Source organism: Eschrichtius robustus, chromosome 6, assembly GCF_028021215.1.
Source record: "Eschrichtius robustus isolate mEscRob2 chromosome 6, mEscRob2.pri, whole genome shotgun sequence".
In the NCBI taxonomy this organism is placed as follows: Eukaryota; Metazoa; Chordata; class Mammalia; order Artiodactyla; family Eschrichtiidae; genus Eschrichtius; species Eschrichtius robustus.
In genome coordinates, this window is record NC_090829.1 from 48,012,695 (window position 1) to 48,026,697 (window position 14,003).

General features: G+C 35.6%; 1 protein-coding gene across 2 annotated transcripts in view; it reads left to right on the forward strand.

Moving 5' to 3' along the window:
• Positions 1-42: 42 nt before the first annotated feature.
• Positions 43-14,003, forward strand: part of SERPINI1 (serpin family I member 1) — a 73,594-nt gene continuing 59,633 nt past the window's right edge. The window contains exon 1 of one of the 2 annotated variants that reach the window (XM_068547403.1): positions 43-145. The gene's annotated coding sequence lies outside the window, so the exon portion shown is untranslated. The remainder of the gene's footprint in view (positions 146-14,003) is intronic. The other variant, XM_068547405.1, reaches the window with a different exon arrangement.

The following is a 14,003-nucleotide window of genomic DNA, read 5'->3' on the forward strand; positions in this document are numbered from 1 at the left end:
GAGGCGGAGCTTAGGTCCCTGTAGCAGCCGAAGGCGCAGCCTGGACTGTAGTTTCCCGGGAGAGAGGAGAGCAGGAACAGGAGAGGAGCGCAGTCCTCGGAGCCTCTGCTCCAGCATCCCGCCAGGGGTTGCAGGTGTGTGGGAGGTAAGCGTGGGTGCCTCTTTGGGCGTCTCCTCTGCCCGGGAGAAAGCGTCTTCCAATAGGAATTTTATCAAGGCACAGCTAATAAGAGTCTCTGACTCGGGTTAGGGAACTGGTGCAAACCCTTTTAGGTGAAAGATGTACGTTTTTGGAGTTTGAGGGGGGATTAAAAAGCAAAAGGTGGCTTGACTCAGGGTATAAAGGGCGTGGTTAGTGTTTTTGGTTTGAGTTGTACCATTAAAACTATTCTGGGAAATTTTAATATTGAGGAAACTGCTAATTGAGGACAAGGTGGATGATATTTGGATAGGTGCGTAGCTGGTAAAAAACAAAAATTTTGTCACTGATAGAGAATTACTTCAGAACTGTTTCACTAGGAAAATAACTTAGCATTCTTCGTTACTATCTATCCTTCACGTTGTTGTATCAGATTGCCCTGCTACCGACCTGTTTTCCAGGGTGGTTATACTGCAGGTTCCTAGAATTGAAAGAGATCTCTATTAAAGAAGGAAATACAGTCAGGAATAATCACGATGACTGAACCTATCAGAAGTATAACTTTTGCCAGCAATAATGTAAAAATGTTTTTTAATAGAGACACTTCGCTTTCCTCCCAGTGGCTTTAAACTATCGGAACAAAGACTAGGACTCAGCAGCCTACAGTGGGAACGTGTGGTGTACTTCACTGCTGCTCCTTATTCTCTCATTTGTGTCTAGTAATATTTGTACATTTTAAAAAACAAAAGTACAAGAAAAGCTGTGCAAGGATCTTTTCTGTTTAGATAGTGTATGCTAAATGATTTCCCTTAGTATGTGTTATGATGGGCTCAGACTTAACACATGTAATAGTGTCATAAAATAATAGTTTATTCTTAGTATTAAACCATGTGTGATTTCTTTGAGTGTAATTAAACACCAATAGATGAAAATATGTTTTAATACTAAGATGAAAGTCGCATCTACCTTTGTGTAACATGACAAAATTACAGCCTTTTTTTTTTTTTAGAAAAAAACTGTAAAAAGCTATTTGCCTAGTTCATTTTCTTTTTCTTTTTGTTAGAGGTTCTCCAGATTACATGGCTTTTAATCATAGTAGCATATTGCAGCACATTTTGCTCTGAAATGCTTTCCTTGTGATAGTTGTATATTTCAGAGTCTGCCTGAGTACTTTAATCTGGGTTTTGTTTTTTTTTTTTTTTTGAACTAGGGTGAATAAAATGGACCTATTTGTCTATTCTTGTTTGTTTTGTTCTGTTTTCATGGTTTGCTGATTTACTCATGATTTGGGGATTTTATTTCTGTAATACACACAAAATTCCTTTTTGAAAAGAAATGGCTGGAAAGAATTCTCTTCATAGCTTCAAGTTCAATCCTACTGAGTGCTACTACTGATAAGCCTAAGTGACTTATCAATGTATATACTCCAACACTCCCTCCCATACTCTCACCCACTAGAGGAATATATAGCGGGAGAGATCTTAGAAAAACAGCTGCTTTTCGATTGTCCTCAAGTAGATCAGGTAAGTATTAGAGACAGCAAAGAGCTTAGAAGAAAGAAAAAGCACCAGTAGCCACTAAATTTAGCAGCCATGGTAAGGATGGGATTTTATCTTTGCTACATCACAGGAGAGTCTGTTAATCCACATAGCTGATATGACCCTGTGAAAATGATTTTAGGGGAAAAATGGGTACTAGGGTATAGTTAGGCTTGGAAAAGATTGTGTTTGCGCTTGTTATTTCTGATTAAATAGATCATCCTGAATCAGAGTCTCAGATTCTCCTTCAGGCTCTGCTACTGATTCATTTTGTGAAATTGAATACTTGCTGTCACTGGATCGTTTCCCCCATGTAATAATAATAATTAATAATAATACTGGCAATGAAGTTCTTTCAGGGCCTTTATCAGAAGATCTTTTTGAAAGGGTTTGATTGGGAATCAGTTAATAAGTAAGTGAGATAGAAAATAAATACCAAAACAGTCGAAATCCAGATGCACTTTGAATCCCAACTATTTATAGGTCTTCTGCTTTGAAGTATCAAAAAGGATAGAATCTTATTAGGAATGAATGAGTCTGTGTTATTAAAGTACTGGATTTTTCACCTGTTTCCAAGATATGGATCTTTTTTATTGTGTCAGTGAAAGAGATTGGCCTCCTATAGCATTTGAGAGTAAGAAAACCATGTTTTTATAAGGAAGAAAATCATTGGCAGTATGTGGCACTTAAGTATTTGTTACCTTGAACTCTTGACACATTTTAAATTGGTGTTCACATTAAATCGCAGATCATCTGAAGACTTCTTGTACATTACTGGTGTTGAAAATGTTCATCATATGACAGTTTATAATTTTATGTGAAGTACTACCTAGGTTAAAAGCATATTATTCTGTGCTTGATTTTTACTCTTTGCGTATGGCTATCAGAGTATGTATGTGATGAGAAAGAAGAAAATCAGTGGAGTGCAGAATGTCTCTCAAGTGGAAGATGCTCATGAAATTAGTGTTCTTTAGCTGAAAGACTTGGTTAATTTCAAATTACAATATACTTTGGGTTTTTTTAAAATTTATAATTCTAACTCTAAGCCTATTGAGTAAAAATAATTGAGTGGCATGGGTTTCTCTTTCTAACAGGAGGATTCACTGATGCATGCAGTACAAAAGAGCAAGACGTAAAGGTTCAAGATCAAGTGGTTTTTGGGGGGGCGGTGGTGGGGGAGAGGTGGTGTACAAGGGGGCATAGATATGAAGAAACCTGTTTGAGACACATACCCTTAGCAAGAGAGAAAGAGATTTGATCTTTTTTTGTTGTTGAATGCCTATAAGTGATTTCATGACCTGTTTTCCCAGTTATTAATTTCTAGAGGCCTATCCCCATAGTGGGAGACGGTACTTTCCTACATTGTCTTTTTAACTGGAGTCGGACTGACATTAATTCATTAGGTTTTGAATAATTATGGGTTACTGAAGCAAAGTGAAAAGGATCCTGCATGTATACATTCACTTCTAAGTGAAACTTAATATTATTTGGATATAATATTAAAAAGTAAAAACTGAGGTTTTCCCCCTTAATAGCAAAGGTACTTGAACCATACACTAAAGTTGAGCAGGACCCTCCCCTCCCAGCCCCTGCTGCCTTTTAAAGTCATCTCCTAAGGTTAAACAGTGCTTTGGGGAACAAGATTAATTGTTATACAAGGTAAAGATTTGTTTCTGTCTTATTTTCAATGTAATGTTTTCAGAATTTAGTCCTTAAAGTTTGGATCAGTGTGTTTTAAGTAACAATTATCCTAGAGACTATGCTTCTTTCCTATCTCCTATTTGTTCTCAGCACCTTATATAATGCTCAGCAGAAAGAACTTGCCCTATAACCTTACTGAATTAGAAGTGGGGACCAATACTTCTTTAATGTATGCATTGATACATCTTGCTCTTTGACAAACGAGAGTCAGTTGCCCTCACAGAATAAGTACTATACATTAGGCCTTCTGAGAATGCCCTTGTGCTGGTTAGCCTTTGCAAAAGTGTTTCTTGAGCCCAATTTGATTCAGACTGTGGACTGCAAAGACTTACCTACAACTTCATGAGCCAACATTTCTAAATTCTTCCAGAGACAGGCAGTTATAGGTAAGGAAAAGGGCTCTCCCACCGGTGGTACTCAAGGTCTGCATTCTACAGCCAAGGAAGCCTGTGGCTCACCACTGTTTACTTCAAGTGAGATACCTTTGTAGAAGCTTATCTAGTAAAAGCATACATTATTCTATAAAAATTGAATTTGCTCTTCCATTTTTCTAATTGTTCTTTAAAAAAAAAAAAGAGCCAGACTCATTGTATTTAAGCACATGTGGAATTTGGCATTTATTCCAGAAACAAATTAATCTGATTAATGTTAGAATTAAGAATTCAAATGTGATTTTTCTTTTATTATTACAAGACCTGGAGAATTCTAGTTAATTGTAAATAGTTCTTCAGTAGTAAATTTAATAATAGCAGATATTTAACTATCATTTGCTTGCTTTTTTATTTTTTTTTTAAAGAGCTTGCTTTTTTAATATTTATTTATTTATTTATTTTTATTTTTTTATTTTTTTATTTATGGCTATGTTGGGTCTTCGTTTCTGTGCGAGGGCTTTCTCTAGTTGCGGCAAGTGGGGGCCACTCTTCATCGCGGTGCGCGGGCCTCTCCCTATCGCAGCCTCTCTTGTTGCGGAGCACAGGCTCCAGACGCGCAGGCTCAGCAATTGTGGCTCACGGGCCCAGTTGCTTCGCGGCATGTGGGCTCTTCCCAGACCAGGGCTCGAACCCGTGTCCCCTGCATTGGCAGGCAGATTCTCAACAAGGAAGCCCTGCTTGCTTTTTGATATGCCTTTACTAGCATGCTGATAGATACACTTTGGCTTAGAACTGATGTTAGGTTAATCTTCCTTCTTCATGGTTCGTTGGCGTTACTCTTAATGCTTAGCACAGTGCCTCGTATAGAGTTAGCTGAGTTCCTGTCTTCTTCACCAGATGCTTAGTATCTTCAGAATTAAGACTGAGTTTCATTTACCTTGGTATTTACTTTGAGAGCCTTACACATAATAGTTTAACAGTAACAGTTATACTTCGCAACCTGTAAAGAAGCATCATTTTACATTTTTCACAAGTACACCTAGAAAAATGAATTTTTTTAAACATGTCTTTTAGCACTAAATTCAGCCCTCTGCCCACAACAGTTGCTTATATTGAGCTAAATATAAATATCACTGTATTTTGTTGGATTTCTGAATGGAGTAAACATTGCTATTAACTACAACCTTGCATGTGTGTATACTTTAAATATACATTTATTAATTCAATGCCATTTGAAATTTGTGTGCTCTCTCCTTGTCTCTAGAACTTTGCTGACTTAAAGATGTACTTTTAAGTAACATTCCGTACTATATGTATATACACACACTTTATGACTTTTTTTCTTGACACATAGAAAGAGCCTTAGAGAAAAGTATATAAACGTAACATGAGGCTTTATCTTAACTAAAACTTAACTGCTCTTGAATGTTCTATTTTCAGTGAAATGGTTGCAATGGGAGACCTTATTCAGGCTTATTAAATCTAAATTATTCAGGCATTTGTCATCTTTGAGCCAGCATGGGGAAGAGACGAGTTCTGAGATTTGGCATTGACAGTACTCAGTGCTGGCCTTCCGTACAGCATAGCTGCTGAAGTGTGCATGGGACCTCCAGCTCTAGCCAGTGCTTCAAGGCCCCCTTCTGGTTCAGCCTAGGAAAGGAGCCTTCTGAGCACACAGCTCATAATTTAGTGTGAGAAGAAAGGCAGTTGGAATTTACTTTGATTTAATAACCTCATTTGCCTAAGTGTATTGTTTTTCCCAGATATACCAAAGTTCCCAGTAACAGTAACTCAAATGTCAGAAAGTGATTTCTATTGCACAATCTAGCAATACAGTGAGTCAACCTGTCAACCTGTAGTCTATTTTCCCCTTAGTGTCTTAGCTTCTTTTGAACGGACCCGAAAGAGCTCACCAAGATACTTTTGATATTTTGCCCATATTGGATTGCTTCTGCCATTTTCTTGATAACCTAAATTTTGTTCTGAACCTAAGTTTTATTTGAGGTCTTTTAATCCTATGTAACTTGAAGAGTTAATTTTATTGTTTTTTCACCTGTTAGTAGTATGCTATAAATACTGTATTATGATGTAGAATTTTTGCCATTCACTTGAATTAAATCAATTATCAGAGCATTTAATTGTTGTGTACTTCACAAAGCAATTTAAAATCATTGAAGCAATTAATGTTTTTTAGATACATTCAGCCTTCCAGTTAAGAAACCTTCACAAAGTATCCTAAATCTCTTGTTCTATGTCTAAGGCAGGTTAAATTTTATTTATACCATACGTCATTTGACATATAATACTGGATGAAATTTGTACAATACCAGGATTCTGACAGCTATGTGACAATGGTATAATTTTTGTCCTTGCTAAGTCGGGGAACTTTTAAAAATTATATTGTGAGGTATTGCGCACAAGGTACATTAACTAAGTCAAAGCCAGAAAAGTAACTTTTTCTGTATTTCAAAGTTTTTGATTTGTTCTTTTAAAAATAAAATGTCAGTAACAAAATTATGAAAACCTAATAATAATAACTATTCATTTTTTAATATAACAGCAGATTTAGTTAATAATTATTAATATGAAATTAAACATTTTGAAAGAGAAAGAAATCCTATTGTCCAAGGTTATCTTAAAAGCCAGTTTTTACTCACATTACGTGGCCCAAAAGTAACTGACAATTTAAAAAGTAGTTTTCAAGTATGTATCAATTAGAAATGCTTTCAGCTGCAAGTTTTATGTACAATGACATAAAATAATAGGGATTTATTTTTTCCAGGACAAGAAGTCTAGAGGAAAGCGGTTGTGTCCTTTTTGTTTAGAGGCTTAATGTTGTCAGGGTGTTGTCCTCGCAAAACCTTGTGCCTGATGCAAGATGGATGCTTCTGCAGATCGAGACATCATATTCTAGTTCAGGGCAGGAAGAATGAGGAAAGGCTTGTGCCTGTCGAGTCTTTCTCTTTTAATCAGGAAGTAAAAGCTTTCCCAGTGACCTCTAGCAAATGTCGACTGTGGACTTACTGGCTCATGGCATGTAGCTGTCCCTATTTTTAAGGGATGTTGAGATATCAAGGACTTTGGGCCTTGGTGGTGGAGGAAGCAGGGGAACAGTGGTTTGAGTGTGATTTTGGGGTAACCAGTCAATAGTTTCAGCCATAGTCTGATAATTCAAACCATGCTAACTTTAAATTGTATTCCTTCTCGTTCCGACTCATGTTTATGTTGCCTGTTTGTTCATTTGTTTGTTTGTTTTCTCCAGGTTAGAAAACTCTAACCTTCTTACACCAAGTTTTCACTTCTGTGACTACCAAATTTCAAGTCTCTGGGCAAAGGCATTTCTCAGACACTGATGGCATCTCTAGTTAAAAGACCCTGTAGCCCATACCACATATAATCCTTGTCCTGTACTTTTCATTACAGATGTATTCAGTAACACTTGAAAGGACAATTCTGTTTTAAATCTGCTTTGAGCCTCAAGGTATCAAAGTATCTTCTTATAGACTGAATTAAAAATATGGGTATAATGTAAATGAAAGAACAATTGAATATTAAAAAAATCTTAAAACAAATGCTATCTGCCCAAAAAAGCCAAAAAGCCATTGTTTCATAGAAAGGAGCTCATTCTAAAAAATTTTAATCCTGGAAAATGGTGTTATTACCCATTTCTAAAATGTGAAAAATATTATCAACATCTATACCTTGATTATTACCTAAATTATTACTCATTCTTAGAATAATACATCATGGACTTATAGTTTTGATAAATTAGGATTCCTTGAGATAGGAAAGTCTGAGAAGAAAATTGAAACTGAGAAAATGGAAACAAATATTTTTTCTACTTTAAAAAAACTCATGATCAAAGATGTTGACCATAGAACCTTGGCTATACAGCAGTTGTCTGCGTTTCCATATCAACATCTTTATTGTCCAGTTTTTACATTTCTATTATGTGAACTTAGATGAATGGCTTTATAGAGGCAAAACTCTCCAGATATACTCATGTAAATTTCTAAACTACTATAATCTGTAGCATGGGGTTGGGTGTTATAGAGAGGTACAACAAAATATTGCAATATATAAAATCACTTACTCCTTGGCATAAGCTTTTGTCAATATAGTTAACAAAAGAAGATGTCACAAGACATATATATATAAACAAGGATATATGATTTAGGATGATGGTATTACAACAGTTACTATGGTAGATGTCCAGAAGCAGAAGAAATTTATCTATGTGGTAATCAGGGAAGGCTTTGAGAAGGAAGTAGGCCAGTGTGGTGTGCTGGTGAGAGCAGGGGACCACAGCCTATGGCCTATGGCACACTAGCTTTTTTTGTAAATCAGATTTCTTGGAACACAGCTCTGCGCATTCATTTACATATTGTTAAGACTGCTTTCTTGCTACAACAGCGGAGTTGAGTCACTATGGCAAAGCCCATGTGGCCCACAAACTTAAAATATTTCCTATCTGGCCCTTTAAAAAAGAAGTTTGTCAGCCACTGGTTAAGAACGTGGTTTCTGTTGTCATACAAAACTGGGTTCAAATTTGGCTTTGTAATCTGTAACTTGACTCCAGGGATGTTTATACTGATATAGGGAGATTTCACATACAGTGCATTGTAATACCTGGTGTGTGTTATATGCTTATTAAATGTTATTTTATTAAATGTTAGATTTTATTTTATTATGATTTTTATTTTAAGTGCACTATAACTTTTAATTCAAATGGGGATTAGAATCTCTAAATTTAAGTACTCCCTACCCCTAAAATAAAAGTTCAGGAAACTGGGAAGGGTATCATCTTATTGTAAGAAATTTTCAAGAGTTGCACAAAATATTGTATAGGGACAATGATATTGACGTAAGAGCCAAACAACATAAACGTACTGAATAGTAAAGCCCAGACTTTAAAATACAATTAATAAAGAATGAATAGCATATTAAATATTATAGGAAGCCATGACAGTCAATTAAAAGCGAAATTAAGATACTTTATTAAAACTTAGAGGAAAATCATATTTAAAAGTGAATATAATAAAGAGGAGACTTAGAGGAAAATCATATTTAAAAGTGAATATAATAAAGAGGAGACATCACTACTAGCCTTACAAAAATAAAAGATAGTATTAGGGAATACTATGAACAATTATATGGCAATAAATTAGTTGACCTAGGTGAAATGGACAAATTAGTACAAAAACACAAACTATCAAAACAAGAAATAGAAACTCTGAATATAGGCTCAAAAATCCTTATATCAAATCTGGCAAGAAATAAAAATTATATACCATGATCAAATGGGATCTATTCCAGGAATGCAAGGTTGGTTAAACATGAAAATCAGTCAGAAAATCTATTGATATACCGTATCAATAGAACAAAAGACACATGATCATCTCAATAGATACAGAAAATCATTTGACAAAATCCAACACATTTTCAGGGTGAAAACATGAAACTCAACAAACTAGGAATAGAAGGGAACCTCCTCAACTTATAAAGGACATCTGCAAAAAACCTACAGCTAACATCTTTCCTAATGGTGAAAGACTGAATATTTCTCCTTAAGATCAGGACATAAGCCTAATAGAATTGGAGAAAAATAGGTCTACGCAAGAACATGTACACAAATGTTCATAGCAGTGTTATTCATAATAGCCCCAAAATGGAAACAGCCCAGTATCCATCAATAAATGAATGGATAAACAAAATGTTGTATAGCCATGCAATAGAATATTATTTAACCATAGAAAGGAATGAAGTACTGATAGATGCTACAACATGGATGACTCTTGAAAATATTATGCTAAACAAAAAAGTCAGACACAACAGGCCGCATTTCATTTTATATAAAATATCCAGAGTAGCCAAATCCATAAAGACAAAAAGTAGATTAGTGTTAAGGGACAGCGGGAATGGGGAGTGACTGCTAATGGTTATGGGGTTTCTTTCTGGGGTGAAATGTTCTAGAACTAGATAGTGGTGATGATTGCACAGCTTTTAAAAACCACTAAATTGTACACTCTAAAAATGAACCTGTAAAAAGTGTAAGTGAATATAATATAAAATGATTTTAAAAAACATAAAGAAGAGTTATAGAAGATTGAATTATAAGGAACCCAGATAAACCCAGAACTAGCAGATAAAAGGAAATACTCTCATTTTATATCTTTTGTCCTCAGAACACCAGGAAAAATTAATGGAGACCACAATCTAGCCACACTTTGGTAAAGTTGTTTTGTTTTGTTTTTTTAATTTTAAAATGAAGGGGAAAAAGAACTTAAAGAACTCCAAACATAAAAAATAAAGGGAGTGAAAATATCAGCTTGTGATCAGACTTCTGTGGCATTTAATGGCATAAAGAATAATGGAATAACGTATATGGAATTGCAGTGGAATAAGTTTACGATTCAAACTTGCTTTTCCAGCTGAGCTAGCATTCAGTATGCATAAGAACAAAAGAATGATCTTCTCAGCCATACAAGGGCAGACATGCACATACCACCACCGCTGCCAACAACAACAACAAAAAATGCATACTTTGCTGCCCAAATAATCAAAATCAAGAATTCAAGTTTGAATTCAAGGAACTATAAAATGATGAAACAAATGACATTTACATAAGTTGTTCCTATTTTGTTTTAAAACAATTCAGATGTTAAAAATAATTCTTATAAGGTGCCTTATGGTGGAAAAAATAATAATATTCTGGGTCCAATACCCCAGATCACTTCAAAAACACAGAGAGAGATGTATAAGAAAAAATATCACATGCCTTATTTTACAGATTGTGGAGTCAGTAAATGTTGTTTTATTCTTCACATTCATAGAAAAACTATATTTAAGAAAAAAGGAAAAAATGCAATCAACGCAAAAAGAAAAGAATAAGAAGCATGACAAAATGCTAAACAAACATATTGCAATTATCAATAGTTTTAGTCTCTTATTGAAAGGTAGAATCTGCCATGCTGGGTGGAAAACAAAAACTATTAAGTTTTTTAGAGACAAAGCTAAGCAAAATAATATCAGTTAAAGTAAAAGGATGGCAGTGCAATAACAGACAAAAATAAATTTAAAAGTGTAGGTGGCATATTTGTAAGACGACAGAATTCAAAGTAAAAAGCTTTAGTCTGGTCAAAAAGGATAATTTATATTGGTAAAGATGTAATCCACACTGAAGCTTTAATAGCCATGAATCTGTTTGTACTGGTCATACAGAATTAAAATACATAAAACAATCTGAAAAAGAAAACATGGCCTTTGGTGTCAGATTTGGATTCAAGGGAAACATGTAAATAAACATGTGATGTTAAGACTAAGGAAAGGACAAAAGTGGACTTGGGAAGAAGCAGAAGTGATGACAGTGGCCCGGGGTGATAGCAACGATGATGTAGATTCAAGATTTGGGATACGGTATCCACAGTTCTTGTCCCTTTATTAGCTATAGCCCAAGGATTACGAAACAAGTCAGAAGTCAGCCCGCAGGTACGTGTGTGTGCGTGCGTGTGTGTGTGTGTGTGTTTAAATGCCAGTTCTCCACAGTCACCGCCATTCTCTATTGTCTTATATTGAGCTCATTGGGGCCATTTACCTTGCCTCTGCCCGCCCCACACCCCAGCCTCTGTAGGCATTTCAGTGTATGAACCCTGGGATGAGGTAAGGGAGATGGCCAAGGAAAAATGGCTAAAAAAGTTGTGAGTCTGAGTAATAAGAGGAGAATGAATAATTGTAATAGTTCAAAAAGTAACAATTGTATACACTTAAAAATGTTAAGATGGATTTTTTTTACCACAATAAAAAATAAGGTTAGAAACCTAAAAAATGTAGTAACAATTATAAATCAGCTGAAGCATTTAAATCTGTTTGTCTTAAGAGGATTGTGTTCACTCACCTGCATTCAGTTTGCTTCATTTTATAATAAAAAGTAATGGCTTATTGAGACATTGATACATCACTATGTAAAAATTGTCCCCTTGCTTTTAGATTAAGGAAGTCAACTTTAATTAAAATACTGTCTCATTTCCTCTCTTTTCAGTCTTAAAATTTTTGTAGTTGCTCTAGTTTACTTTCATATCACCTTCCTTTTTCTGTCACCCTAATTGGAAAATTTTAGTTTTTGGTTTGACACCTGCTTCTTAACTGCCACAAAACATATTAATTATGCTTTTTACTATTATAGAAACATAATGTTCAGCTAGCTAACTAGCATGAATAATCCATCACTAAGAATCACTAACTATAGTAATTGCTGTCTTTAAACAAGTAAAGACAGTCTTCTGATTATGTGGCTGATAACTTAAAACCATAAAGCCAGTTTCACTTTAAATATAATAGTGTGCCAGCTGGTATTTCAAGAAATGTTTTCTTCTTTCTCCCTTTTAGAATAACTTGTAAGTGAAAACCTTTAACAGAAAGATCTCATTTATCAAATGGATCCAGAATCCCAACCAAAACATACCTTAGAACCCAGCTTTCTAATCCAGCCAAATTTCTTGCTGTAAAATTCACTTTATGCATTCATTAGCCCCTTCAGCCCTTATTCAGAACCTGTTTACTTTTTTTTTTTTATAGTAATCTTTTAAAATTTATTTTTATTTTATTTTATTTTTTGGCTGTGTTGGGTCTTCGGTTCGTGCGAGGGCTTTCTCCAGTTGCGGCGAGCGGGGGCCACTCTTCATCGCGGTGCGCGGGCCTCTCACTGTCGTGACCTCTCTTGTTGCGGAGCACAGGCTCCAGACGCGCAGGCTCAGTAGCTGTGGCTCACGGGCCCAGTTGCTCCGTGGCATGTGGGATCTTCCCAGACCAGGGCTCGAACCCGTGTCCCCTGCATTGGCAGGCAGACTCTCAACCACTGCGCCACCAGGGAAGCCCTGGAGCCTGTTTTACTTTTAATAAACTGTTTAATTTGTATGTTTAGCCATGATTCAATAATATAAACTCTCTCAATATAAATGGGAGGGGGAAAAAGAACAATGGAACTAAAAAAGCTTAGTTATCTGAAAAGTACATGTCTTGAGACCTCAGTGAAGTCCTGTGACACATGAGCCCTAGGACGATGGGAGATGCTCAGTGGATATTAGTTGGATGAGTGAAGAACAGTAAGTTCAGAGTGACAAAGAGGATAAATAGTTACGTTTCCAGTTTTCTGAGAAAAAAAGTAGATTACATGTTTTCTTTAAGTTTCATGCAAATGGTAATAGAAATTTTGGTGCATAAGTAGTAAATTCACATCCTTGGCAAAACACCCAGCCAGGACAACTTGTTTTCAGAGAAATTAAGAAAATCAAAGTTTTGCTTTTTATATGTATAGTTACATATATGTATTTATCTGAATAGCTAAAATAATGGTTGTTAATGTTGGGATATTTACTTTAGAGATGTGCATATGACGGCGTTCTCTTTTCCTGGTCGGGTTTAGAAAGCTCTCCGAGAAGTATTATTTCATCAGCACAGTTAGGTGTGGGAAAATAAGAACAGGATGACTGCACACAGAAATTAATGAAATAGAAAAGGCCACATTGAGCAATGGGTTTGCAATCGTATGTTCCTGATGCTTGTTTGCATATCGTGTAGAGACTGTTATTAGTGTGTGAAGATAAGGTGAAAACTTTGAGGGGGCAGTGGGTGTTGTGCAGAGGGAGATCCAGAGTACTTTACTGTTTTCTGAGACTAGACTTTTACCTCGACCTATGCACTGTGCTAGTATGTTTATATATATACACTATCCCCCTTAATTTCTATAATAATCCTGTGAGACAAGTACTGTTTTAGTCCCCATTTCACAGATGAGGAAAATGAGGCACAGAAAGTTGTGTAGGTTATCTCAGGTATCACCACATAGGACCAAGTTTGCTTTTTTTTTTAGCCTAAGCGTGGCTTATATTCATTACTTCAGAAGTGACCAAAATCCTCTGCGTATTTCTATAGACTTCTCCACAGTTACTGCATACCGTTTGTGTCATGCACCTTGCATTCTGCAACTATAAAGTCTCCAGCATTCTTAAAAAAAAATGAGAACATTTACAATTACAGGTCTTCCCCTTTTAAAAATAACAAAAGCAATATTTTAAAATTCTAACTTCAGACAAAACTGGAGGATATCCAGTGATAATACCAAAAACTCCACTGCGAGGTTACTTTAAATCAGATATCTCAAACTTCCAGCTGGACAGACTGAAATCCTCCCCCCTCACCTCATCCCTACTGAATTGTTTTTGCAGAGTTTATGTTTTAGAAAAAACTTTTTTTTCT